This window comes from Vombatus ursinus, unplaced genomic scaffold (genome assembly GCF_900497805.2).
Source record: "Vombatus ursinus unplaced genomic scaffold, bare-nosed wombat genome assembly UNPS02009205.1, whole genome shotgun sequence".
In the NCBI taxonomy this organism is placed as follows: domain Eukaryota; kingdom Metazoa; phylum Chordata; class Mammalia; order Diprotodontia; family Vombatidae; genus Vombatus; species Vombatus ursinus.
The window spans coordinates 61318269-61342201 of record NW_020948983.1 but is presented as its reverse complement, the minus strand read 5'-3'; the positions used below and the strand labels follow the sequence as shown (position 1 = coordinate 61342201).

Sequence of the window (23933 nt, the reverse complement as noted above, 5' to 3'; positions counted from 1 at the left end):
ATCCACTCTGCCACCTTGCTGCCCCCTAAAGTGATCTTCCTAAAGCATAGGTTGGACCATGTCACTCCCTAATTAAATCAACTCTGCTGGCTCCCTATTGCTTCCAGGATCAAATATAAAAGTCTAAGTTTGGCATTCAAAGCCCTTTATAGTCTATTCCCCCAAACACACCTTTCCAGTCTTCCACTTTAGTAATAATTTTTTTAAGGCAATTGGGGTTAAGTGACTTGCCCAGAGTCACACAGCTAGTAAATGTCAAGTGTTCGATCTGAGGCCGAATTTGAACTCAGGTCCTCCTGACTTTAGGGCCTGTGCTCTAGCCTCCTAGCTGCCCCTCCAGTCTTCCACTTTACACACACACATTCACACACCCCACAATGTACTTAAGAACCAATGAACTCTAAGAACCAGGCCTTCTTGCTATTCTCAGAGAAGACACTCTAACTCTAGACATTTTCACTGGCTGTCCCTCATGCTGATAATTCTCCCTCTTCTCATCTCCATCTCCTAGCTTTCATGGCTTCCTTCAAGTCCCACCAAAATCCCACCTTCTACAGGAAACCTTTCCCACTCCTCCTTAATTCTAGCGCCCTCCCTTTGCTGATCACCTCCAATATATCCTGTATCTATCTTGCTTGTACATAATTGTTTGCATGCTGTCTCCACCATTTAGAATAAAGAGGCATCTGCCCTCAGGAAGCCTACATTCTACTATGGGGGGGGGGTGGTGATCATTTGTACATGATGGAAAATTGAGGAATAAGACAACACTAACATCTTTTGCCTTTCTTTGCATGCCAGCATTTAGCACAATGCCCAGCACATAGTAAGCACTTAATAAACCTTCATTGACTAGTTGACAGTGCCTTGAACAAAGTAGGTGCTTTAGCAGCTATTGAATGAATTAGAGATAAGGCTTAAATTACAAATATCCTTAAGTGTCATGAAGGGCCAAGACAGTTTAGAAAAGTAGCAGGAGTACTGAGCGGCCAATCAGGAGGTGTGGAGTCTAATCTTTGCTCTGTCACTAACTAGACTGGAACTTTGAAAAAGTCACTTCACTCTTCTATGGGCCCTTTTTCCCATTTTGTAAAATGATGGCTTTGAACATGGTAGGCACTTCATAAATGCCTACTGGACAAATTAATGAAGACATGATCTCAAATGCCCTTTCTAACTCTAATGTTCTTTTCTCTGGCTTGAATTCACACGGAGTATAAACAGTTAGCATTGTATCCTTTTCGAAGAGGTGTTTTTAATTACAAGGCAAAGCAGAAAGGCACTAGACTTCCCAAGGTGGAAGGAGAGGAAAAAGGAGATTTTTCCCTGGAGATGGATGGGGACAAGGAAAGCCAGCTTTCACTTCACAATTTTGGCCCCCGCTGCCCCCGAATAGCCAACTATGATGTACAACCAGTTGAAGCAATAGAGTCATTTGGAAAGAAATGCTGTTGGTTTGGCCTCACCCAATGAATTCCTCTGGGACCTGGTACAACTACAATTTGATTGGTCACAGATAGGAGCCTGGCTTCGTAAACTCTTGTTTCTCTCTAGAGGAGAGGTGGTGCCTGGGGTAGGCTTAAAACAGACCACCCAAGCAGCCATGGTCTTCTCCAGCCTCCTCGGGATCTCTGGCCTCTGGATTTCATTATGCCCTCTTGTCACTTTATCAAGGCTTTTAATAACCACAGAAGAGGATGTTTTACATCTGTAAAACAGGCCATTACTGTCTTATGCCCACAAGTTTACTTAGCTAGGGCACGTGTTTCCCAGTTGTTTATCCTTCCCCAATCCCCTAAATGCATGTTACTAAATGGACAGAAACAGGCTGGTAAGAGCTCAGGGTTAGAATTGCTGAGTTTCACAGGCCCATTTCTTGTCTCAGTCCTTGACTTACTAGAGGATGAGGGAAACAGGGGCTAGGTTGCAGTTCTCACAATGTCTCTTCATCACCACTTTCAGGGGGAAATGAAACCTTACAGGTGATGGGCACTTCAGTTTGTCTTTTGATGACTTCACTCTGTTTTCCAAGAAGGAAGAATAGAAAGAAAGAGAGCCTGTGAAACCCAGAAAGCAATGCGGCCTTGTATAAAGACCACTGGCCTAGTTCAGAAGACGTGGGTTCTGGTGCCAGATCTCTGCAATTCATTGTGTGCTCTATGATGAGTCTCTTCCTTTATCTGGACATAATTTTTCTTCCTCTAAAAAACTGGGACATTGGATTAGCTGGTCCCTAAATTTTCTTTGAGTGATCAGTTTTTGGATTTTTGACAGCACAGTAGAAGCGAAATGTTTTAGGTTACCCAGGATTCCTGTCAAGATCCTGTTTCTTGGCCCCCTCATAATAATAATAATTTCTTGTTATTGTTGGTCAGTCATGTCTGACTCTTTGTGACCCCACAAACCATAGTACATCATTAATGTCCATGGGGTTTTCTTGGCAAAGATACTGGAGTGGTTTGCCGTTTCCTTCTCCAGGGGATTAAGCTAAACAGGTTAAGTGACTTGCCCAAGATCACACACCTAGTAAGTGTCTGAGGTGGGATTTGAACTCAGGTCTTCCTGATTCCAAGACTAGCATTCCATCCTCTGAACCACCTAGCTGCCTCCTCCTAATAACAATAACAATAATAATAGCTCAAATCTATATAGTTCTAAGGATTTACGAATGTTTTACACACACCTATATTATTTCATTTGAACCTTACAACAACCCTATGAAGTAGATGCTATTATCATCCCTATCTTATATATGAGGAAATTGACAATCAGGGAGGTAAAGTGATTTGCTCAGGTAAGTGTGTGAGAGGGGATTTGAACTAGAGGTCTTCCCGACTTCAAGTCTACCACTCTGTTCACTGCATGAAGCTGCCTCTATAAAATGAATGTAATTATGTTGTACTAATTTGCCTTAAAGAGCTGTTGTGAGGATCATTTATTTGAAAGCACTTTGTAACCAAGAAATATTAGATAAATGTAGACGGGGTACATAAGTCTTAGAGCAGTTTTAAGTCTTACTGGTTTAAAACTACATTAAGACATTGGGGACATCCTGTATTATCACCATATTCCCCCATGGAACCCTGCAAGAGTACTCAGAAAAGCATCGTGATTGAAGTAAAATGGTCATTGTTCCAGGATACTGAAAACCTCCCTCATCTCTCTGTCAACTGTGTAACCTTGACATCCAATCTACAGCTAAAAGGGACCTTAGAGATCATCTAATCAACAGCTAGGTGGAGAAGAAGACGGAGACCTTGCTTTGGAGTCAGGAAGACTTGATTTAAAATCCTGCCTCAGACTCTTATTAGTTGTGTGATTCTGGGCAGGTTGTCTAACTTTTCTCAGCCTTAGTTTCCTCATCTGTAAAATGAGGACAATAATATAGCACCTACCTTCCAGGATCATTGTAAGGATCACATAAGTTATGTAAAGTGCTTGGCAAACCTCAAAGTGTTATATAAATACTAATTAGTTATTACTATTATTATAATTAGGAAAGTGAAACCCTCAAAGGTTAAGGAATATTTACAAGGTCTCACAGGTTAATAAGCTGCAGAACCAGGATTTGAACCTAGATTTTAATTCCAAATTCAGTGTTCTTTCTACTATATCACACTTTCTACTATATCACACTGTATATAGTATATAAAGTATATATAGTACATAAATACTAATTAGTTATTATTGTTATTATAATTAGGAAAGTGAAACCCTTAAAGGTTAAGGAATATTTACAAGGTCTCACAGGTTAATAAGCTGCAGAACCAGAATTTGAACCTAGATTTTAATTCCAAATTCAGTGTTCTTTCTACTGTATCACACTACCTTCCCCCTCCTATAGAAAGTCAAGGGGCTGGACAAGACCACCTCAAGATCAATAATGCTCATTCTATGGTCTTTGAGGTGCCTACACTGATCTAAAGGACCCCTCACTCCCTATCCAAAGGCAGGCAGGAAAAGACTGAGAGCAGCCCCTACTTTCCTTTCAGGTACTGATATTATTGTAGTACTGATTGCTTTCTGAGAATTACTGAGCTGACTCCATGAAAAGTGACTGGGCTCCCCTCCCTGGGGATCTCAACATCGGTTACTTTGGAATAACCTACTTGGAAGTGGTCAGGGGAGGGGGAATGTCTAGTTGAACTCTAGCAGACCCTACCAGCTTGGTGACTCAATGCATCACAAGGCTAGCAACAGGATATTATTACTTATCTCTGAAGGAAGTCTGTTGACTAAATCACTGGGTTCTAACCTCAGCTTCTGCACTGACTCACTCTGACTTAAGGGAAAGCCCCTTTTTACCTTCCGTACCTCTGCTCTCCCCATCTGTAAAGTAGGGATGGTAATAGCTCTTTAAAGAATGCTAAGGCTTAAGGGCCTGTTTGGAGGTCATCTAATTTGTCTTTCTGCCTCCAGGCTAAACAGCATCCATCTACACTAGGCCGATAAGACAACTCTGCTCTAGAGAGAACAGACAGTCTCAGTTTGGATTTCTTTTTTTTAAGGTTTCTGTCCTGGTCACAGTCATCAGGAAAATGAAATTGTGTCTGGATTTGCCACATCTTGGATTTCACACCTAGAAGCCAGATTCAGAAAGCAATTTCACATACTGGCACTTCTAACCAAAGCCGAAGGCCTTACTCAAGCAAATGCCATTGTCAGTGAGTAGTTAGGAAAGGGGTCAATGAGCAAATTTATTAATTGTATTTCTTTTTACCCTCTTGTTGACAAGGTTTATCATCCCATCATGACATATGAGTGTGTTTCATTAACTTCTTTGTTTTTTAAACCTTGAATTGTTTTCTCCGTCCATTTGCAAATGGGCTTCTGAGTACTACGTATGACCCTACTCTTCATCTAGTTAATTGAAGAAAGTTTTGATTAACTAGCATGTCTTAAGAATGTTTCCATGAATTTCATTTCCTAATTTATGGAGGGTAACCTACAGGCACTTTTTGAATCAACCTTTGTTTCAATTCTTGCTAAGGGGTTGAAGGCTGGGTTTCGGGGGGTTTTTGTTTTGTTTTGTTTTGTTTTAGTGAATACCAGTCTAGAACCGTGATGAAATCATTATTTGCAGATTAAGGATCCTGCCTCAGGGAAACCAAGTAGAGGAGGAATCTTGACTCTACAAGGCTATGTTCGGGAATGGAGGAGGAATGAACTCAGAACAAGTGCAGGAAAGAAAAGACAATATGATACAATGGAAGGAGAACTGGGGTAGGAGTCAGGAGATCTGAGCATAAATGCTGGTTCTAACAAGAAATGGTCATGACCCATGGGGCAAAGCACTTCCTTCTAGGCTTACCTACCCTCAACTGTAAAATGGGCATTATAACTTTACCCTCATAGGGGTCATTCACAAGGAGTTGTAAAGGCCAAATGAGATGGTGTGAACAAAAGTGTTTTGTAAGGATACAACGCTAGAATAAGATTGAAAATAGCCTTTAAAAAATTAGTTTAATCCGTTTTTGATTAGTCACATACCAGCTCCAGATCACTCACTGTCTTTTCCTTTCTCAAGAAATTTAATATTTGGATCACAGTCTTCCTCTTTAACACAACTCCTAAATTTACCCTCATATAAAAGTATGATAGATGATATGATGTATGTGACATCACATGAAATGGCATGATATAGCATAGTTGACATGACAAGATAAAAATAAGATAAAATGAGAGGATAGAATGATGTTGAGTTGTTGCTGAGTTGTTTTTCACTTATGCCTTACTCTTCATGACCCCATTTGGGATTTTCTTGGCAAAGATACTGGAGTGATTTGCCATTTCCTTCCCTAGTTCATTTTACAGATGAGGAAACTGAGGGTTAAGTAACTAGCCTAGGGTCACAGAGCTAGTAAGTGTCTGAGGCCACATTAGAACTCAGGAAGATGAATTTTCCTGACTCCAGGCCTAGTGCTCTATCCACTGTACTACCTAGCTCCGATAGAATGATATACTATGTCAATAAACACTATTGGTAGCTCTTAAACAACATAATATACCAGTATATCAATCTTCTGAACTCCCCTGACCTAAATATTCATTCCACCTGGTCCACCCACAGGAATAGTCATACTTTAAATCTCACCATCATTCCTAGTGGACAGATCTTTGAAGTTGGAGTCAGGACGACCTGGATCTGAATCCTGCCTCTGGCACTAGTGGCCCTGGACAAGTCATTTAATCTCTCTGGGCCTCAATTTCCTCATCTATAAAATTATATATAAAAATCTATAAAATGGAGGCTGGGCTCCATGACCTCTAAAGTCCCTTCTGTAAAGTCTCAACTATAAAATGGGGATAATAATAACACCTACCTCACAGGGTTGGCATGAGGATCAAATGAGATAATATTTGTAAAACACTTAGTTTTACAGTGCCTGGCACACAGCAGGTGCTTAATATTTACTCCCAGATCTAAATCTATGATCCCCTGACATCCGTAATTCCAAACTTTGAAATTTAAAAATATGATCATATCATTCTCTCCTTCTATCACTGTTTCTGCCTCACTCTTCTTAAACCTGTTCTTCATCCTCACCATGACCTCCAGTCTCTCCACCTTTCCTGTTCTCCCAGCTCACCACATCTGTTCTGGTCTTATTTTCAGAATCTTACCCCTTAGTGGAAGAGCTCAACTATACATTATCCTCTAGCTTTGAATCCCTAACTTTCTTATACAATTTGCCACTCATGCCTTGCCTTATGCCAACATTGGATTATCACCCCAATAAGACTTCTCTGCACCTACTCGTGTACTACTGATTGGTACTGGAGGACAATTTCACTGTTATTCTTCCTTATCACACTTATCACAGCAGATGATCCAAACTTTCTCTTCTCCTTGATACCCTTTACCTCTTCCCCTAGTGCCCTCCTCTTAGCCCAGGACCTTGTCTACTTTACAGAGAAGGTACAGACTAACAGTCAGGAGGTCCCTCCTCTCCTACTTTACAACCTACAGCCCCTTTACATTCTACCCCATTTGTTTCATTTGTTTCAGTTTCTGAGGAAGAAATTGTCTTCCTTATTGCTAATCCCTCTATTTGTTGGGTCATGTTTTTTCTCTAAGAAAATTGGCCTTGCAATACTGAAGACCTGGATGGATTCAAATTAATCAGACACATTAGCTCTGTGATCAGAGCAGGTCATGGAGCTGTTTTGTGCTGGTTCCATGGTGTAATGGTTAGCACTCTAGACTCTGAATCCAATGGTATGAGTTCAAATCTTGGTGGAACCTTGGTATGTAGTTGGTTTGGGTAGCTAAGTGTCAGGGCAGCTAGATGGAAGAGTGGTTAGAGCTCCAGGCCTGGAGTCAGAAAAATTCATCTTCCTAAGTTCAATTCTGGCCTCAGACACTTACTAGCTGTGTGACCCCGGGCAAATCACTTCACCCTGTTTGCCTCCATTTTCTCGTTTATAAAAATGAGCTAGAGAAGGAAATGTCAAACCACTCCAGTACCTTTGGCCGAGAAAACCCCAATCGGGGTCAGGAAGAGTAGGACAAGACTGAAATGACAGAACAACAAGAAGTCATTTAAATTCTCAGTATCCCAAGCAACTTTCTAAATCTATACATTACAGATAAGCTGGTGATGTGCTTAAATGGACAGGGTTTTCACACTAGAAATACCCTAATGCATAAAATCACAGATCCCAAATAAGCAACAACACCAACAACAAAAATCTCTAGCATAGGGCCTTATACATAGTAGGTATTTAATAAATGTTTCTTAAATTATTTTGTCTCTTTCTCCTGAAAGCTGAGTACCAGAAAATCCCAATTCCCAGTCACACTGCCTAATTTTCCTTAGTAATCTTGTAAGCTTTCTACTAGTCAGACAGTCAATAAACATTTATTAAGCACCTACTATGTGCCAGGCACTGTGCTAAGCACTGGGGATACAGAAAGAGGTAAAAGACGGTCCCTGCCCTCAAGGAGCTTACAATCTAATCTACCTACTTGTCATTCAAAGCCTAGTTCAGGTGCTACCTCCTCCAATGTGCAAGACTTCTCAACCAAAATTATGTTAAGCAAGCATGTCCCCAAAGGAAATACACAAGAGAGTACTTTCATTAGCTCCTCTGCAGAGATGGGGGACTAACATAGAACACAACATGGAACACTACATATGATACAGTCAAAAATTTTGGACACATTGGATAGTTATGCTGAACTGATTTTTTTTTCTTTTTTCATTCCTTGTTATAAGAGATAGGTCTCAAGGAAGGAGTAGGTGTAGAATGGCAATTATGGGTGATAGAAAAAATAAAATATATCAATAGAAATTTGCATGTCGCATTTTTACAACTAGATTGTAAACTCCATGAGGGCAGGCATCAAATGTATCCTCCACAGTGCCCAGTGGTACTTAAAAAAATGCTTGATGATTAATCAATTGATTTGGGTTTCCCTGTCTACAATAGGAGAAAGCTGGTCACTTTCTAATCATTGGAGCAAAAGTCTTAAGGAGGAAAGGAACAGAAAGCCTACCAATCCTTAGGGGAAATAGCAAGAGCTTGGATAGAATGTAGCCACCAGGCTTTTGTAATATAGAAAGCTGGGACTCAATCAGAAGATCTGGATTCAACTCCTATACTTCTAGCTGAATGATGCTGGGCATATCGCTTTAATTTCCTGTGCCTCAGGTTTCTCATCTGTAAAATGGGAGTAATAATACTTGCCTTACCTATATCACAGAGTCATTGTGGGGAAAATGCTTTTTAAACATTCATAAATGCCTTCTATAAGTGGCCTGATTGGATTCCAAGTCCCGGTAATTAACCAGCCATGATTTGACATCTGATGTTAGGGTTAGGCCACACAGTTTACTGTGATAGAGTGCTGGCCTTGGAGTCAGGAAGATCTGAGTTCAAAATCTGCCTCAGACACTTACTGGCTTTGTGACTCTGGACAAATTACCTAACCCCTCTCAGCCTCAGTTTCTTCATCTGTGAAATGGGGATCATAATAGCACCTACCTCTTGGGGTAGCTGTGAAGATCAAATAAGATGGCATGTGAAGTGCTTTATAGACCTTAAAGCACTACATAAATGCCAGCTATCGTTATTGTTGCCCAAGTTTATGGGGTCCAAAAGCTGGTCACTAGGGTCACCCCTCAGCAAAATTACAAAGGCAGCACTTTGTCTCTGGCATTCTAACCTTTCCTGGCATCCCTTCTACCCTGACCCTTAGGTCCCCAGTGCCCTCTCACTTCCCAGAATCCTTTGCTGAGATGCCCCAGGCAGGCAGGCTGGCCTGCCCTTCTCAGTAGCCTAACCTGTGGTTCACATTTTCCCCTTTCCTCTTCTCTCCAACACTGTCACTCCCGCACTCAAAATAGCAACTAATATCTTAAGTGTGGTTGTTACACAGAGCTCAATTTTTAGAACTAAGTATGACCAGAACAACTTCTTACTTATGAAAAAGGCGGAGAAGTCAAACCCAGGACTTGCTCTGTCTAAGGAAGTTTGTCATTGGTGCAACTTCCTAGTCCCCTGTAGCCCTACTCTATCTTCTAGACCAGCGCTTCTTAAACTGTGGGTCACCACGCCATAAAAATTTGGCAACAGCAAAAGGTTTCTGAACATGTAATGACCAAAAATTAATTAAAAATCAATAGTGTAATGAATCCGAGGTGTTTCTAGCAGCTCTTGCCCATGTTGCAACAAACAACTTCACTGCAGCCTTGGTTCCAAACACAAAGCATGCGCACTTTGCGCGCACGTGCCCTCAGACATGACAACGCCAATGAATGCTGCCAAAACATGAAAAGGGGTCATGACTAGAAAAAGTTTAAGAAGCCTTGTTTAATCTAGGCCAGTTTTCCAGAAAAGGAAGGGATGCTTTCTCCAAGACTTGACTGGCTAAACTTTAGCCACTGAACAGGCAGGCTTCCTTGTAGCCTGGGGCATGAAAGGGCCAGTCCACCAAGAGTTAGTGCCCCTCGGAGTTGACAGATGTCCCACTACTCTAGGGTCAACACACACTTCTGATTCAACTTGTTCTCCTCTCCGGGAACGCTTCTCTATGGAGACAAAGAGGGCTGAGGCTACCTAAACCAGCACCACATCCCAGTGAAAATCCTCTTGTCAAGTGTCGGATTCACAAGTGTCTTATTTCATTCTAATCCTGAACCTGAACCACCAGACTGGCATGATTCAGGCCTGGCCCACAACCGTAGGCAATCATGAAGATCTGGCTGCCTGCAAATAGACATACAAATGCGTAAAGTCTCAGGCACTGTTTAATATGCATTTATTTGTTTAAGTCTGGAGGTGAATAAAACATGTCCGATGAGTGCTAAAATGTGTTTCCTTCCTTCAGTGAGGGAATGTCCCCTACCTTCAGCACATAGGTCAGGAAAGGCTCTGAGAATGTTTCCCAGAGTCTATTTTCATCAAAAACCAATGCCTCTTCCTTCAATTTGCCATAAACGCCCAGCCTGGGGTCCAGGGCTGTAACTGTCCTTGACTGACCTGAGCTTTGTCCCAGGTCACCGACATGGTGGTCGGCCATGCTTCCTCCTCAATGCCTGTGTCTCTTACAGCAACAACATCTATAGTCGCACTAACCTCTTGTATTCCTTGCTCCACCCCCACCCCCAACCCCCATTCTTCCTACCAACTAAATTTGCCTTAGGCATAGTTCTGACCAGTAACAACTCAGCTGAGGACACTTAATCTCTTAGGTCCTCATGATCCAATGGGCAGGCTCATCTATCAGCAATTAAATAAGCAAATATTTTTGAACATCTGCTATTTATGCTCCTGTGAAGAAGACATAGTGCCCTCTCTATCTTCAGGAAACTTATTCTATGAATTAGACATAGAGGACATAAGCAGATATGAAAAGTAGCTAAGAATATTAGGTAGTACATGATAAGGACAAGTGGAAGATACGGCCCACTCTGGGCTATTGTTCATACTTTTCCCCACCTTTCTGCACTTGTCTGGGAAGTCTGGACCCTCACCTACCCTATCCTAACACCCCCTACTACCCTATCAAATCCTCTTTCCCAAGAGACCTGGCTCCTGTCAAGTCCTCAGAAACTAAATCAAGCCAAAGTTGATGGGATAAATTTGTTGATATTTTCATTCTTTGCTCTTTTTTTCTACTTCAGTTAGGAGTACAAACTCAATTTTCCCCATGTCTGCCAGTTCCTAATAAATAAGGTTTGAAAAGAAAGGTATGTCCCAGGACATCTTCTAGGAGATGGTCATTTTCCCATCCATAGCTGAGAAGAGGCCTAAGAAATCTTCAAGCCTGGAGAGCCTGCTGAAAACTGAATCTAGCTCAGCAAGCATGCTCTTAGAACACCAATTATAATTTTTTTCTAGATCTAAAGTAAGAGGTTTCTGAAGGCTGACTTGGGGTCAAAGACAATGGAGGGGAAGAACAGAGAGCATCCAACCCCAAGGGATACCTCTTGCATTTCTCAAGATGGAAGAGTGAAAAAACAGAATTCCCATATAGTGTCCTTCCCTATCTCCCCTTGGCCAAGCAAGGTCCTTCATCTCACTTACAGGGAGGTCCTTCATCTCCCTTACAGGGAGGAGGATGAGGAAGATGAAGAGGATGAGAAAATGGAAAAGGAGGAAGTATGACTTTTTTTTTCAATATGTAATACTATTTTATTTTTTGTTCAGTCATTTTTCAGTCAAGTCTGATCCTTTGTGACCCCATTTGGAGTTTTCTTGGCAGCGACACTGGAGTGGTTTGTCATTTTCTTCTCCAGCTCATTTTTTAAAAACATTTTTATTTAAAGTTTTGAGTTTCAAATTCTATCCCTCCCCCCTCCCTGATATGGTAAGTAATCAGATATAGGTTATACAAGTGCAATTATGTAAAACATTTCCATACTAGTTGCTTTGTACAAGAACACTCAAATAAAAGAAAAAAATTAAAGAAAGTGAAAAATAGTATGCTTCAGTCTGTATTCAAGCAGTATCAGTTCTTTCTTTAGAGGCAAATAGCATGTTTCATCATTTATCCCTTAGGATTGTCTTGGATTATTGCATTGCTGAGAATGGCCAAGTCATTTACAATTCCTCATTGAACAATATTGCTGCTACTATGTACAATATTCTCCCGATTCTGTTCACTTCACTATGCATCAGTTCATATGTCTTTCCAGATTTTTCTGAAATCATCCTGCTTGTCATTTCTTATAACACAATAATATTCCATTACAATCACACACCACAGCTTGTTTAGCCATTCCCCAATTGATGGACATCCCTTCCATTTCCAATTCTTAGCCACCACAAAAAGAGCAGCTATTAGTATTTTTTTACAAATAGGTCCTTTTCCCTTTTTTTTTTTTGGATGTCTTTGTGATATAGACCTAGCAGTGGTATTGCTGGATCAAAGGGTATACACAGTTTTATAGCCCTTTGGTCATAGTTCCAAATTGCTCTCCAGAATGGCTGGATCAGTTCAAAACTCCATCAACAGTGCATTAGTGTCCCAGTTTTCCCACATCCCCTCCAACACCTAACATTTTCCCTTTTTGTCATATCAGCCAATCTGACAGGTGAGAGGTGGTACCTCAGAGTTGTTTTGCATTTCTCTAATCCATAGAGATTTAGAGCATTTTTTCATATGACTATAGATAGCTTTGATATCTTTGTTTAAAAACTACCTGTTCATATCCTTTGACCATTTGACAATTGGGGAATGACTTGTATTTCTATAAATTTGACTCAGTTCTCTATATATTTGAGAAATTAGGCCTTTATCAGAGATACTTGTTGCAAAAAAATTTTTCCCAGTTTTCTGCTTTCCTTATAATTTTGGTTGTATTGGTTTCTTTTGTGCAAAAACTGTTAAATTTTGCACCATCAAAATTATCTATTTCACATTTTGTGATGTTCTCCAAGGCAATTCAGAAATTTGTAAAGGGGCTTACAGGGACTTGCCTATGACATTAATTGCTATATTTCTTGGAGAAACTGGTAAGTAAATCTTAGAATTTAGAAGGGATCTTAGAGGTTATATAGTCCAGCCCTATAGTTTTAAAGATGAGGAAAATGAGATCCAGAGAGGGCAAAGAACTTTTCCAAGATCACACAGTTAGTGAATGGAACACCCATGGTGAGGACTCAGGTCTTCTGATTCTCAATTCAATGCTTTTTTTTTTTTTTTCCAATATACTATATAGACTTATTGCATCTATTTCTTCCCACTCTGTCCTCATCAGAGATAGAGATTAGATGGCTATGGTCTTAATAGCTTAATTATCATAAATTAGAATTGGTCAGCAGCAAGATGGACCATATTAGAAATGGCCAGGACCTGGAAACCAGCAGATCTCAGGAAAAAAAAAACAACAGGTAATCAGAGGAGAGTCCAGAAGTTGGCATTAAGGAGAAGTCCAAACATCAGGGCAGTCAGCATAAGAGAGCCTGTAATAGGCAACAGGTATTTAGGTTATAGGAACAGGCAGATCTGGTGATGGGTAGAGGTTTCAGTCTCAGCTCATGGAGAAACAAGCAGGGTGATGTTAACAATAACTTTTCTTGTACAGTTATTAAAGCTTTCCATGTTGTTGTTCATCTTTAATTTTCATAAAGGACCAATGACATCACAGGATGATGTCTTGATTTGTGCATGAATGAGATTTAAGTGAGGCAGAGTTACACAAAGTCATCAGCCTCCCTCTCCCTCTCTTCTAGAGTCATCAAAGTTCAGTGGCAAGACAAAAGGCAGATAGCCAGTCAGCAATGGCCTGGGATGCAGTGGATGACCTTGGCTTCTTCAATGTCGTACCAAGCTCTAAGTGTTCCACAGCACCTGCTTGGGGTAGATACTCCTCTAACTCACCAATGGGTCTGAAACACCTTGGTTACCCTCAACCTGGTTTAGCCTGTCTGCCCCAACAGTTTTACCAGGGTGTGACCACTATGTATGTCACAGCTTCTTAGAGCCACAGGTAAGAATTGAGTGAAAGGTGGATGAGCAGACCTGAACAGGGTTCGATAAGCCCTCACACCAGAGATTCTAGTCCTCTCTGAATGCCCTATACACCCTAAGCTTTCCTTAACATACAGCCTGTAGTCTGGCTTTTGAAGTCCTTCAGTCTGGCTCCAGTCTACCTTTCCAAGCTCATTGTATGGGAAACCTCTTTGTACACTTCATATTCCAGCCAAAGTGGTCCATTTGATTTTTTTTTTGTCAATGGCATTCTATGTCTTGCTGTACCCCAAGAATGGAATGCACTCTCTCCTCAAGTGCCCCTCTTCAATCCTAGCTTCCTTCAAGCTCATCAACTCATGTACCATCTCCTCCAGGAAGCCTTTACAGATCCCAAAGTCTTCCTCCTCCTTAATTTGTCATATCTACATATTATTTACATATCGTGCCCCTGCAATAGAATACAAACCCCTCAAAGGCAAGAATTGTTTTTTGTCATTGTATTTCCAGGAACTCCTAGAAGAATGCCTTGAACATAGGTATTGAATAAATGTTGTTTGGGTTTGATTGGTTTGGATTACCTGTCTATCCCTGGGGTTCTTAACCTGGTGTCTACCATCCCTCAAAGGGTCCATGGATAGATTTCAGGGGGTCCATAAACTTAGATGGGAAAAAAACCTATATTATTATTTTTGCCAACCTTTGGTTCCCTTTGAAATACCATGATTTCATTTTATTCATTTAAAAACATTCTGAGAAGGACTCCATGACACATACACAAAAACCTAAGTAATCCCTGCTCTAACATATTCTTCTATGGACCAAATAATCCTACCACTTTTAGGTTTTTGTTCTATGTGTTGCTTTGTTTTCTATCATTTTTCATCATTTTATTAAAATCCTAAAAAAAAAGACTAGATTTTATCTTTTATAGCAATGATCGTATTTCTTTCTCTGTGCAGGTTATGTTACTAGTAAAGAGAATGGGTATAAATTCCAAAAGCTTACAACTAAAATGGGGTTAGAAGAATAAACTGCCAGTTAGCTACTTAAAGGCAGCAAGGTGGGACAGTGGTTAGAGCACGGGATAGGGAATCAAGAAGACCTCAGTTCAAATCCCATCTCAGACCCTTATTAGCTCTATGACCCTATCCTAGGCAAGACACTTAAACTCTCTCTGCCTCAGTTTCCTCAACTGTAAAGAATGGATAATAATAGCACCTACCTCACAGGGTTATAGTGAGGATAAAATGAGATAACATAAATGGTAGTTATTATTCTTTTTGCACATGATCAATTTAGTATAGGGGATGAGCCTTGGATTTAGAGCAAGGAGACAGGCTTTCACTCTGTACCTGCCACTTCCTAGGTATGGGACATTGTATAAGTCACAACTTCTCTGAGTCTCCTTGGTATACTCATCTGCAAAATGGAAACGATAACATTTGTGCTACCCAACTAGTTCTGTTATGAAGAGATAATAGATATGGAGTGCTTTGCAACTATAAAGCACTCCATAAATATGAGTTGTTGTTATTATTAGAGGTGCATCCAATACAAACAGGTTTTGTTTTGTGTGTGTGTTTTTTCAATAGGTCTTCGCTCTGGAAGGTCTCATTAATCTATAATTACAGCCCTGTTGCCTTTAGATAAACTGAGAAGGCAGTTAAAATCATCCTCCACAAAACTTCCATACCTTTGTTATAAACAGTAAATGGTTTTGTTTTCAAAACTCTAAGTTTATTTCTGAAGTAAAATGCTATGTGTCAGGCAATATTTCTTTATGTGTTTTTGAGAGTGGTTTCAGAAGGTGTGGGAAAATTCATTTAGCTTTGGTGAGCAATGAAGTTACCTGCTGGGCTGTAATGTACTGATGCAGCAATAAATGCTTATTGATGATGACGACGATGAAACTTGATAGCTCTTTCTATATACTGGATGGCCCAATCTAGATAGATTGTCCTCCAAAGAGAGCTCGGTAACTTTTGGCTTTGGCCTCAGCTAGGTTTCCAACTTTGAACACAAACTAGGATTTGAGTCCTTAAGTGGGGCATAAGTGAAATCTATCCCTTTGAGAACCTTGGAAATTGCTGGGATCATTTATGTATGAATAGGTGATTGACTAGAGAGGCAGCTTGGTGTGGCCCAGTGGTCCCTGTCTGTGGGCTATGGTGGTTCAAGAGGTTCATGCTAAAAACTCTGGAATGTTGTCTTGAGTAGTAAATAATTGCAGAATATTATGAATAATATATTAAATTACTCTGGTGGCTTCTGACACTTTTTTTTATTTTTCAAAAGGAGTTCGTGGAACAAAAAACATTGGGAACCACTGGTGAATAGAATTCTAGAGCTAGAAATAGAAAGAACAAGGCTCAAATCGGTCTGTTGCACCTCGCAAGCTGTGTTATCATAGGCAAGACCCAACCTCTCTGGGCCTGAGACACCTCTCTAAAGCCAAAAATTAGAGACAGCAGGCTAGATGGAACTTCTCTACTACGGACATCACAGCTCCGTGGCATATGCAAATAAAGACAATAGTACAGGAGTGAGTTCCCTTCTATTGTGTGTGGAAAGACTTGACACTGTCTCTTTAATCAACCAATGATCAAACAAACGTTGAAGACTTTCTGTGTATCCAGCTCACGCTAGGCATCAATCTCTTCCTTTTACAGATGAGGAAACTGAAGCCCAGAGAGGTAATATGATTTGCTCAAAGTCACACAGCAAGTTAATGGCAGAGCCAGGACTGATTACCTAGTCTAGCTCTCTTTCTACTGTACCATATAATTACTTCTAAGTTAATCTTCCTTTTTCTTCCCACTATTTTGCTACATCCTCCCCCACCTCCCCAATTTTCCCCCAAAAGCTCAATGTGCTTTGGTGGTGGTATTATAACTTTCTTCACAATTTTCATTTGAAGATAGGTTAGGGAAGAGAACCGACTTAGGCCCTGTACCCTTGCCCAATGACTTGGACTTCTGGGAATGTGCCCATGTAGCTCTTGGGGAGGGTTACCCATCCTGGCCCAAGCTTAGACACAGCCATGCTACTGGGTTTCAATATAATGAAGGGTGAATCAGAGACAGTCAGTGATCTGCCTGGTTTGAGAGTGTGCTGGAGATGACTAATGCTGCATAGTAGATACAATAAAACAGATCATGGAAAATTTAATGAAGCGTGGTCAGCAATAACTGAATTATTTACGCCGTCTCCTCCTCTTCAGATCTCCCAGTTGCCAGGCCCCTACCCATATAGCCCTAGGAATCTGCAAGCTACAGGGAACAGGAAAAGTGAGGCAATGTGATATCATGGCAAGAAGGCCAGACTGGAAGTCTGTAGACTTTGGGTTTAGTTCTTGCTCAGCCACTAATGGGATGTGTAACCGTAGGCAATTCATTTTACCTCTGTGACTCAGTTTCCTTATTTGTCAGACAAAGGGAGTAGACTTGCTGTGAACTCTCTAAGGTCCCCTCCAGCTCTGGCCGTCTGTGATTTTTTTTGTTGTTGTTGTTGTTAAATCATTTCAGTCATGTCCAGCTCTCTATGACCCCATTTAGGATTTTCTTAGCAGAAATATTACCATTTCCATCTCCAGCCCATTTTACAGATGAGGAAACTGAGGCAAACAATGTTACGTGACTTGCCCAGGATCATACAGCTAGTAAGTGTCTGAGGCCAGATTTGAACTCAGGAAGGTGAGTCTTCATGACTCCAGGCCTGGCGCTCTATCTACTGCACCATGGATCTGAAAAACTCCAAGTTGGGTGGAGTTATCTATCCTGCCTCATCAGCCAGTGTGTGCCAGTGGTTGGGCATGGAACTTCCCTTCAGGAGGGAGGCTGCCAGGCTAGGGTGGGGGCCACTGGGACTACATCAGCCTCCACAGCAATGCCACCTGGGTGGAGAAGACAGCTCCCTCCAGCCCACACAACCAAAGCAATAGAATTGGCAGTCCCTGTTGCCATCAACATAAAATTGTATAAGCAATTAATTAACAGCCTGATACAGTGCTGGGTTCACTTTGTTTGCATTTGCCAGAGTTGCATCAGATTTTCCAGCCGAGAGGGTGGGGCAGCAGGTTTTTGAGATATTTTTTGCTAATGGGCTGAAATATTACACCCATAATTATAGCCTAGCTGAATTTTTTTTTTGCTCATTTTGTTTAGCATAGCAAACATTGTATCTGATTACAGCCATTCATTTCCTCTTTATGAAATGAGGGTTTAATCACATTCTGCAAAAGGGATCAATGGCGCTGGAGAGATGATCTGGGTTTAGAAAGCTTTGACAGAGGATAAGAATTTGCTTTATGTTGTAAGAAGCAAAATGCGAAAGGTAGGTGATCTGTCTGGAAGCATGGCAAGTGAGATCTGCAGGGTGAAGGCTGCTCATCCCAACCTATGTCTCTAGTCAAAGGTGTGACTAGTGGAGGAAGAATGAGGCTTTGTCCTGGGTGCTCTTCCTCCCCCAGTGGCACATTTCCTCCTTACCATGGCCACTGCTCCCTTCTCTCCTTCACTATCCCCAACCTAGCTCTCACTGTTCTATTCCCAGGGTCCCATCATCATGGTGCCCCCCTCCTAATTCGACTTCCCTTCCATAACACCCAAAGGGATGAGAGTCAGAGCACTCCCCTCTCATGACGTGATGCCTTCTACGTCTGAATGATTCCCTACATTGCCAGTGCTACCCCCAGCAATTCTTTTTTGTCCTAGTGAAACATGGCTACCTTCAATTCTATCTTCTCCATTGGTTCCCTAGCCTACATTCTTTACTCTTCCTAAGTCTGTCTCTTCTCTGACACATCTATCACCATGCCCATTGGTCCATTCCCCTATCTGTAGCTTTATTCATGCCATTCTCTCCACCTCTTTATCCAAATCCTGCCCATCTTTCAAGGTCTAGTTCAAATCCTACTACCTCCATGAAGACTTCCCCAATTATTCCAGTCCACAGTCATTCAGAAGCAGACAGAGTGGAAGCAGTGCTGAAATTGGAGTAGGGCAAATCTGGGCTCAATTATGACCTCTGAAACTTATCAGATGTATGACCCTGGGGGAGTCACAACCTCTCTGAGTCTCAGTTTAATCTTCTGCAAAATGGGTATAATAATTGAGAAGTTAATGAGATAATGTACACAAAGTGTTTTACAGACCTTAAAACACAATAAATATCAGCAATGATGACAGTGATGATGATGATGATGATGACTTCTCCCACCTTTAACAAGAAGGATGACAGTGATGATGATGGTGATGATGATGACTTCTCCCACCTTTAACAAGAAGGAAACAAACATCTACTATGTGCCAGGAATTTTATAAGCACTTTACAAATTTTATCTCCTTTGATACTCACAGCAACCCTGGGAGGCAAGTGCTAGTTTAGGAAACTGAGAGAAACAGAGGTTAAATGACTTGTCCAGGGTCATGCATTTAGGAGGTGTCCAAGTCCAGATTTGAGCTCTAGGTTTTTCCAGGACCCCGTCCACTCTGCTACCTAACTGCCTCCACAGCAACACTTTAAGGATCTCCCGTATATATAAATAGACATCCAGAAGATACAAAGTTGAATTAGGTCAGGGTCTCTGACTTCGTGGAGCATACTGTATAATAGTGGGATGAGACACAAACATGTTGTTGTTGTTGTTGTTCAGTCATTTCATTCACATTCAACTCTTCATGGCCCCATTTGGTGATTTCTTGCCCAAGATACTGGAGTGGTTTGCCAATTCCCGTCTCTACCTCATTTTACAGATGAGGAAACTGAGGCAAACAGGGTGAAGTGACTTCTTGCCCAGGGTCACACAGCTAGTAATCACTAAAATCACAAACACACACACACATATATAAATACATCTGCATACATATATTTATATATATTTGTGTGTGTACATTATTGAGGTATAAGCCAAAATGTTATATAAAGTCTAAGGTTTTATCAATAAAAGGGTTAGAGAAAGCCTCATAGGGAAGTTGGATTTAGAAGAGGCACAAATTGTCCCTGTAATACACAATTTATAATTTAATCATACATTTTGTATCATTATCACTACCAGCATCATCATGATCAAGGATCAGAGCCAGTATTTTTAGTCAAGGGCTAAGGACACTGTGAGTGATTAATACATATTGGTAACTGACATGTATGCTTTCAAGTTTGTAAAACACTGTATGTGTATTATCTCATTTGAGTCTTATTCATCATCTCAAACAACTCTGGGAGGCAAATATGACAGGTATTATTGTTCCCATTTTACAGATGGGGAAATAAGGACTCAGAGAGATTAAGAGAGATTTGCCATGGACATAGAGATAATGAACGTCAAAGGTGAGATTAGAACCTATCTGCTATGTCATGATGTTTCACCATACTTGTTGCTAGTTTGAAGCCTAAATTGCTAACAATCTGCAATACCTGGGAGACTTCTGAGAAAAGTAATAGGATTAACTGTGAGGCAGCCAGGTGGCACAGTGGGAAAAGTGCTGGACCTAGAGTCAGGAAGGCCTGATTTCAAATGTGGCCTCAGACATTTACTGGTGGTGTGACCCTGGGCAAGTCACTTGACCTCTGTCTGCCTCAGTTTCCCATCTTCAGAATGGGGATAATAAGAGCTTCTATCTTCCGAGGTTGCCGTGAGGATCAAATGAGATAATGTTCATAAAGTAATTTTAAAATGATATTTGTACAGTGTTTTGCAAGCCTTGAAGTACTATATAAATGCTAGCTTCTACTGCTACTACTGTTATTATTGATGGATTAACAGAGGAGAAGGGGAGGAGAAAGAGCCAGAAAGCTATTCTGAGTATCTAAAAATCATAGAATGAAAGAGTTAGAAAGAACTCCTAAAATCACCCAGTCTAATACCATACTCTCATTCAATAGATGAGGAAACTGAGAAGGGATATGAGAGGTAAAATGAGTTTTCTAGTCTCAAGTTCAAGAGTCAGGCCTAGAATTCAGGTCTCCTGACATCCAGTTCAATTTTGTTTCTACTTCACAGTATTGCCTCTTGAGGACTAGCAGAACCAGAGAGAGCACAGCATAGCACACTCATCATTTTTCTCCCCAAACCTTTCCTAACTTCCCTATTACTGTGAAGGGTAATATCATTCTCCCACTCACTCATGCTCACCACTTAGGTGTCATCTTCAACTCCTTACTCTCTCTTCCCATCCCCCATATCCAATCCATTGCCCAGGCCTACCATTTCTACCTTTGCAGCATCTCTCATATATACCCCGCTTCTTTCCTCTGATATTGCCACCGCCATCTTGGTACAGGTTCCCATCACCTCACCCTAGGACTATTGCAATTGATTGCTAGTTGGTCTCCCAGAAACCAATTTCTCCCCACTAGTCCATCTTCTACTCAGAGTAGAAGCTGTCAAAGTGATCTTCCTAAAAAGCAAGTCTGATCTTGTCATTCCCCTGTTCAATTGACTCTAGTGACTTCCAATCACCTCTAGGATCTATTTGGCTTTTAAAAAGTCCTCCACTACCTGCTTCCTACCTTTCCAGTCTTTATACACTTACTCATCCCCTGCTGCCCTCAGATCCAGTGACATTGACTTCTTTGCTATTCTTCGGACGCGCCATTGACTGACTCTGGTAATTTTCACTGCCTATCCCCCATGCCTAGAATGTTCTCTCTTTTTGACTCTATCTTTTGGCTTCGTTTAACACTCAGCTAAAATCTCATCTTCTACAAGAAATTTTTCCTAGTTCTTTTTAAACTTGCTGTCTTCCCTCTGCGATTATCTCCAATTTGTCCTGGATAGATCTTCTTTGTACATAATTGTTTTCATTTTGTCTCCCCCTGGGAAAACTGGGAGGAGATCCTTGAGATCAGGCCTGTTTTTTTTTCACTTGTTTGTTTTGATTTTGATTTTTGTTTTTGCCATTCTTTGTATCCCCAAGGGCTTAGCATAGTGCCTTGCATGTACTAGGTGCTTAATAAATGCTTTTTGACCAACTGACATTTTAATTGATGCTGGATTTGGAGTCTGAGTACCTGACTCCAAAGTCATTCCAAAGAGTATCTGGGTCCAAATTCCACCTCTGATATTACCTGTGCAACCTTGGACTAGCTATCTAATTTCTCTAGGCCTTAGTTTTCCTAACTGTAAAATTAGGCCAAGCTACATGACCTTGAAGGTCCTATCCATATCTCAATCTATAATCTTATAATTCTATTGGGAAAACTGGAAAGGGAAGATTTTGCTGGGACAAAAGGCTGTGCTTTGATTCTTTCACCTTCATTTCAGCAACAGAAATAAAAGGTGGAAATAAAGTGATGATTGCTGTAATTTTTCCCCTCTGAACCAGTCTTCCTATACTTCAGCTAAACTTGCACATGCCTAACACTACATATCTGCTTCCCAGGCCTTGAGCCAACCAGTGTTTAAAATCTTTTTTTGCTTGTATGAGCAAGTGTCTTCATATGTGTTTATATGCATGGAAGTAAGTCTCTGTGTTCCTATGATTGAGTGTAGTATCTACGAGCTGAGCGTGTGTGTGTGCATGTATGTATGCATGTCTGTGTGGGTGTGTGTTTAAAAATAAAGAGAAAAGAAGGGAGTGCCCAGTAATTAACTGGAACCTGAAGGGATGTCAGACTGCAGAGACCAGCTCCTCTCTCAGTCTACATCAGACACCTAGTTGGGGAGAACACAGAGAGAACGGCAGATCTGGGCCAGTTGTGTGCTGTGGGCATGTTGGCTGGGCACATGGGAAAACAATAATTAAGTGGAAGGTGTGGGAGGACTATGATGTGTTTTACAGCTTTGGGATTTCTTCTTAACCTATCTAGAGGCTGAAACCCAAGCAGATGGTAATGAAAATACAAAACAAGCCTTTGGAGGACAAATCATTGTTTCACCCGAGGCTCTCTGCCTTTACCCTGAGGTTGGAATAAGGTGAGTCTTGGCAAAGTCCTGGGGGTGGCCTGGGAGCCATTCGTGTTGGGACCAGGCTAGAAAGTAGGTGAACTCCAAGTCAATAGCATTAGCCAGATCGGGTCATTCTCATCATACAAGGTTCCTTCACTTAAACAAAAGAATTCTCTGTAGGGCTTCATTCAATAGCTTGCTCCCTAGCACTGTTTAAAAATAAGACTATTTGCACAAATTTGTTTTGCACACAGTTGATTCAGGAGCACAGCAACGGCATAAATCAAGGTCTATCTTTCCATGGTGTATAACATCCACTCCTTTTCTAAAAGGTAAAAGAAGGGCAGCTAGGTGGCACAGTGGATAAAGCACCGGCTCTGGAGTCAGGAGGGCCTGAGTTCAAATATGGCCTCAGACACATGATAACCATTAGCTGGGTGACCCTGTGTAAGTCACTTAACCCTGATTGCTTCAGGGTTATATGAAAAAGATTCAAATGACTTGTCCAAGAAGTATGGCATAGTAGAAAGAACCCAGGATTTGGAGTCAGAGGACCTGAGTTCAAAATTTGGCTCCGGTAGTCCCTCACACTGACCCTACCTTAGACACTTACAAGCTATATTACCCTAGCCAAGTCACTTAACCTCACTTCACTTCCTCTGTAAAATGAGGGAGCTGGACTCGATGACCTCTAAAGTTCTTTCCTGCCATGAATTTATGATACTTTGATACCTTGTATGACTCTAGGCAAGTCAATTAATCTTTCTCTACCTCAGTTTCCCCATTTGTAAAAAGAAGGAGTTGGATAAGATAACCTCTAAGGCATCTTCCAGTTCTCCACCTGGGATCCCATCGGTCATCTAGAAAAAGGGGTTGAGTTCTAAGGTCTCCATTCTATGATCCAAATTTCATATAGCCCAGACTTCAGTCTGACATGTGGAGAGCCACATTTGGGCTCCCCTGGCAGAGACGTTAAGAGAAGTGACTTTTTGTTTCTGAGAATCCATCCATTGAACAAAGCAACCACCCAAAATGGCAAGGGGCCCTCCCACAGGGCAGCCTGGTCCTCGGTGCCTGTCCGTAATCTTTCTTCTTTCTCCCCAGATGAGGGCAGGGAATTGC

The 23933-nt window shown here is 41.2% G+C and overlaps 1 long non-coding RNA gene across 2 annotated transcripts in view; it reads left to right on the top strand.

Moving 5' to 3' along the window:
- LOC114035641 overlaps positions 1 to 23933 on the top strand; it is a 46074-nt gene that overhangs the window by 9302 nt on the left and 12839 nt on the right. Inside the window, exons 1-2 of one of the 2 annotated variants that reach the window (XR_003568240.1) lie at positions 13913 to 13940; positions 22733 to 22838. This is a non-coding gene — a long non-coding RNA (uncharacterized LOC114035641). Of the gene's footprint in view, positions 1 to 13912; positions 13941 to 22732; positions 22839 to 23933 lie in introns of those variants that run through there. The other variant, XR_003568239.1, reaches the window with a different exon arrangement.